The sequence below is a fragment of the Narcine bancroftii genome, chromosome 1 (genome assembly GCF_036971445.1).
Source record: "Narcine bancroftii isolate sNarBan1 chromosome 1, sNarBan1.hap1, whole genome shotgun sequence".
Classification (NCBI taxonomy): Eukaryota; Metazoa; Chordata; class Chondrichthyes; order Torpediniformes; family Narcinidae; genus Narcine; species Narcine bancroftii.
In genome coordinates this window covers 290,996,076-291,002,075 of record NC_091469.1, presented here as the reverse complement: position 1 = coordinate 291,002,075, position 6,000 = coordinate 290,996,076, and positions in this window count along the sequence as shown.

The window sequence follows — 6,000 nt, the reverse complement described above, 5'->3', positions numbered from 1 at the left end:
ACATTGTATCTATTCACTCTTATACCTCTTTACCCACATACATATCAATCGTGATAATTTTTACTCTCATTACCCGTCTTCATCCCTCAGTCTATTTTTGTAATTGTTCTGCAAATTTTCGTGCTTCTTCTGGGTCCGAGAATAGTCTGTTTTGTTGTCCTGGAATAAATATTTTCAATACCGCTGGATGCTTTAGTATAAATTTATACCCTTTCTTCCATAAAATCGCCTTTGCTGTATTGAACTCCTTTCTCTTCTTTAGGAGTTCAAAACTTATATCTGGATAAATGAAGATTTTTTGCCCTTTATACTCCAGTGGTTTGTTGCCCTCTCTTACTTTTTCCATTGTCTTCTCCAGTACCTTTTCTCTTGTAGTATATCTTAGGAATTTTACTACAATAGATCTTGGTTTTTGTTGTGGTTGTGGTTTAGAGGCCAATGCTCTATGTGCCCTTTCTATTTCCATTTCTTGCTGTAGTTCTGGACATCCTAGGGTCTTAGGGATCCAATCTTTTATAAACTCCCTCATATTTTTGCCTTCTTCATCTTCCTTAAGGCCCACTATCTTTATGTTATTTCTTCTGTTATAATTTTCCATTATATCTATTTTTTGAGCTAACAGTTCTTGTGTCTCTTTAGTTTTTTTATTAGATTCCTCCAATTTCTTTTTTAAGTCTTCTACCTCCATTTCTGCTGCTACTGCCCGCTCTTCCATCTTGTCCATTTTCTTTCCCATTTCTGTTAAGGTCATATCTATTTTATTCATTTTCTCTTCTGTGTTGTTTATTCTTTTTCTTAAATCATTAAATTCCTGTGTTTGCCATTCTTTAAATGACTCCATGTATCCTTTAATAAGAGAAAGTACAACCTTTATCTTGCCTTTCTCTTCTTCTATTTCACTGTACTCTTCCTCTTCCTCTTCTTCTTCCTCTGGGTTGGCCATCTGTTGTTTCTTTGTTGCCCTTTTCTCTTCTTTCTTGTTTCCATTGTCTTCTGTGTTCTCTTCTTGCTGCAGGTGTTCTGCAGCTGTCGTTGCCGGCTGTGGAGATCGACTCCCCAGCTGGTCCCCCCTCCCGTCGGTGTGTTTTTTTTCATGCGCATCGCGCATGTGCGAGGAGTCGCGCATGCGTGGTTGCACACTTTTACTCGGCTAAGCGAGCCATTTTTGTAGTCCATTATCTACCAACCTGAGGGAGCGCGTTTCTCTCTCCACCGCGGGCCTCTTCGAACAGGTAAGGCCTTCACCTTCTTCCTCCGTTGTCTTCTCTTCCTCTCTTCTTACCGTTGCTTTCGATTTTTCTTTTTTTGTCGCCATCTTCTTTCCACCTTTATACTCACTTTTCTTTATCTTTTATTTCTGTGCCTTTGTGTTTTCCTTTGTTTTTCCCGACTTTTCTGGAGAGGGCTGGAGTTCACCGTCCGGCCACTACTCCATCACGTGATTCTTCCCAATGTGTTATTTCTTTCGATGCAGAGGAAACTTTTGACCAGGTTGAGTGGAAATATTTGCTTGAGATTTTAAAAAGATTTAACTTTGGGTCTGGTTTCATTAAGCTGTTATATTTATCTCTGACAGCATCTATTCTTACCAATTTTCAAATATCTAAACCTTTTAATCTTCATTGTGATACTAGACAGGAATGTCCTCTACTATTTGATTTGGCTTTAGAGCCTTTAGCTATTGCATTTCTAGAATTTGTAGGAAAGAGACTGTTCATAAAGTCTCTCTTTATGCAGGTGATCTTCTGCATTTCCTTCCCAACCCTGAAACTTCTATTCCTTCCATGTTATTCTTGCTTTCTTGAATTAGTCAATTTTCAGGCTACAAATTAAATCTTCATAAAAGTGAGCTCTTTCCTTTAAATGCTTTAGTACCTACTTATACCGATCTTCCTTTTAAGTTTGTAAGAAATGGATTCACTTATCTTGGTATTATAATTTCAAAAAATTATAAACCTGTTTAAATAATATGTTCTTACTTTACTAAAACAGGTGAAGCAGTCATTATTGAAGTGGTCCCCCTTTCTTTATCTCCAGTGGGATGAAATAATTCTATTAAAATTAATATTTTACCTAAATTTCTATATCTTTTTCAAACTATACCAATCTTTATTCCTAAATATTTTTTTTTTATTCACTTGATTCTACTTTATTGTCATACGTATGGAAGAACAAACGTTCTCGTTTAAATAAAACAAAAGTTTAAAAATCTAAAAGAAATGGAGGTTTGGCTCCACCTAATTTCAGATTTTATTATTGGGCAGTTAACATGCATAATATCGCCTTTTGGATGTATTACAATAGTTGACTGGTCTGCCCGACATGGGTCACACTGGAACAGCACTTCTTTGAGATGCACTACCTTCTTCTTTAAGTTAAATAAATTAATTGATAATCAGTAGTGAAACGTACAGTTAAATTCTGGTTGCAATTCAGGAAATATTTTGGTTTAAGCAGTTTTTTTCTTTCCAGTCCTATTTTATCCAATTATTTTTTTCAATCTTCTATGAATGATTTAACTTTATATGTCTATTATAGAATAGGTATTATAAATTTTAAAGATTTATTAGGAGTAACATTAGAGGATGCTTCTTCTTCACTCAGAGAGTGGTGGCTGAATGGAATAATCTTCTGGAGGATATAGTAGATGTAGAGTCTATTCTTTCATTTAAGAGGAGGCTGGATATATACATGGATAAGAGGGGGATGAGAGGGTTATGGGCAGAGAATAGGCGGGGTGAGCTAGCAGAGTTGTTTAAGTGAACCGGCGTGGACTTGTAGGGCCGAGATGGCCTGTTTCCATGCCATAAAATGTTATATGTTATAAATGTTATATTTATTGACAATAGTCTTCCTTCATTTGAACAATTGGCAAGCAAATTTTATTTACCATAAATTCATTTTTTTTCAGGTATTTGCAGATTAGAAACTTTCTTCACTCTCAATGGCCTGAGTTTCCCAATGCTCCTGACCCAAATATTATTGACACAATTTTTAATTTACAACTTTCACAGAAAGATTTAATATTTTCTATTTATGGTATGTTGATGAAATTGTGTCAAGCTCCTTGAGATTAAATTTAAAAAGCATGGGAACAGGAGTTACATTTTTCAATATCTGAAGAGAGTTGGATTTTCCTCATCATTATATGCTTGTCATTCTCTCTTAAAATTTAAAGTAGTCCACAGATCTCACGTCCAAAGATAAACTTTCTCACATCTATGAGTCCTCGTTGCGACAGAAGTAACAATGGGGATGCTACATTAATCCATAAGTTGTGGACTTGTTTGAACCTTAGAAGATACTAGAGAGAGGTTTTTCAGACTTTATCAATAATTCTTAACTTAAACATAGAGCCTAATCCTTTAGTTGCTTTTTTTGGCACTACTGGATAGTATGGCATGATTTTAATGCCAAATAAACATCAAATAATATCTTTTACTTTTCTTATGGCAAGATGTGCAATACTACTTAGGTAGAAGGATACTGCTTTGCCCACTCATGCCCAATGGTGATGTGAAATTATGTCTTGCTTTAATCTAGATAAAATCCGATGCTCTGTAACTGATACGAATCTGAATTTTCAAAATATGTGGAATCCATTTGTGAACTATTTTTAGAATTTTGAGGAACAAAAAAAATTTAAATGATCATCTTATGTTCTTTTTTCGCACTTTCTTTCTCTGGAGCAGAGTACCAATCTTATCGCCATACAACTCCGGTCTAAGGAGTGGGGATGGATATTTTTATAATATAATAATATATTTCATTCTTTAATTCAGTGTTCAGAAGTGATTAGTGATATAGGCAATGATTATAATAGCTTTGTTTATAGTGGTGTGTTACTTTCTGTACTTATTATGTATTCCATACACACTATGTGTTTACATGTTTTATTATAAAATCACTAAAAAGAATGAAAAAAAAGAAAGCAAGTTTATTTTCACCCGATTGTACAAGTACAACCTGATGAAACAGCGTTCTCTGGTCCTCGGTGCAAAAATATGCAGACACACATACAGACAAACAATACTTATGCAGGATAAGTATTTCTGAATATAAATATTGTTTGTACAAATGAGTCTCAGATGTTTAGTATGAGCAGGTGGTGGACCCAGCCCAGGATATCACAGGAAAAATCCTCCCCACCATCAAGAACATCTACAGGGAGTGCTGCCATCGGAGGGCAGCAGTGATCATCAAGGATCCAAACCACCCAGCACACACTCTGTTCTTGCTGCTGCCATCAGGAAAGAGGTACAGGTGCCACAAGACTCACACCTCCAGGTTCAGGAACAGCTGATCCCCCTCCACCATCAGACTCCTAAACAAACAAACTCAATCAGGGACAAACTTAAGGACTCTCGTGCAATTTATTGATTTTTAAAAAAATTTCTGCATTGCAGTCGGTTTGTTTATATTTCTTTATTTATTTGCATGTGTTTGGATCTTTTTTGCACTACCAATAAATGGTAATCCTTCCTTGCCCACAGGAAAAAGAATCTCAGGGTTGTATGTTGTTATGTTTCTGTGTTACTCAGGAGGCTTCTTAAATAACTTAGAGATACAAGGTTCAAATAACAAAAGAAACTTTACTTTCTGATGCCTTCCACCATCTCAGGAAACTTCACACACACACACACACGCACACACACGCGCACACACGCGCACACACACACACACACACACACACACACACACACATATGGTGCACTACAGTGAGAAGGATGTATTCTTACACGGTTACAAAATAGTTCACATTATCCTGACTATATAACATATGTAATTTCATGTATTTAGTCTGACAACAAATCTGAAATCTGATTTTCTTATATTTGATGTACAATGTCTGTAACTGCACAGCAGACCAGCACAGGCCCCTAGAAATAGGGAGAATACTCCTTGTTTGTGGAGAAGCAGAGGAGATGACCCCCCAAGGACAGTGAGCACGGTGATGTTCCCACAAGGACACACGTGATGAGCTGCTGGTAATCATCATGGTTTTATTACATACGGTAACTGCATAAATGGTATCTGAAATCTTTATACAAAATGATGGTTCCAATTCATGAACAGGTTAAACGTACAAAAATTCTCCACTCACGTTTACAACAGCTGTTGAAATGCAGTTCATTCTGACCTCTTGTTATTATTACTGTCAAGGTGGAAAGTTCTGCATTTATGTAGCACATCCATCGTCTTAGCTGATGCCAATGTGGTCTTTTGAAATGCTGTCACTACTGTAACATATTAAAACAGTGTGAGTGGTTTCTTAGAAACATAGAAAATAGGTGTAGGAGTGCGCCATTTGGCCCTTCAAGCCTACACTGCCATTCATTATGATCATGGCTGATCAGTACCCGGTTCCTGCCTTCTCCCCATACCCCCTAATCCCCTTGGCCACAAGAGCCAAATCTAACTTACACTTAAATATTGACAGGGAACTGGCCTCAACTACTTCCTGTGGCAAAGAATTCCACACATTTACCACCCTCTGAGGGAAGAAATTTTTCCTTATCTCAGTCTTAAAAAAATTTCCCCTTATCTTTTAACTATGGCCCCTGGTTCTGGTTTTTCCCAGCATTGGAAACAACCTTCCTGCATCTAGTCTGTCTAAACCCTTAAGAATTTTATGTTTCTATAAGATCCCTCCTCAATCTTCTAAGTTCCAGAGAATACAAGCCTAGTCTATCCAACCTTTCTTCATATGCGAGTCCCTCCACCCCCGGTATCAGCTTAGTGAACCTTCTCTGCACCCTCTCCAAGGCAAGGATATCCTTCTTCAAATAAGGTGACCAAAACTGCACGCAGTACTCCAGGTATGGTCTCACCAAGGCCCTGTACAGCTGCAGCAGGATCTCCCTACTCCTGGACTCAAATCCTCTCGCTATGAATGGCAACATACCATTCGCCCTCCTCACCATCTGCTCCACCTGCTCGCCCACTTTCAATGACTGATACACAGCAACACCCAAGTCTCGCTGCATCTCCCCTTTTCCT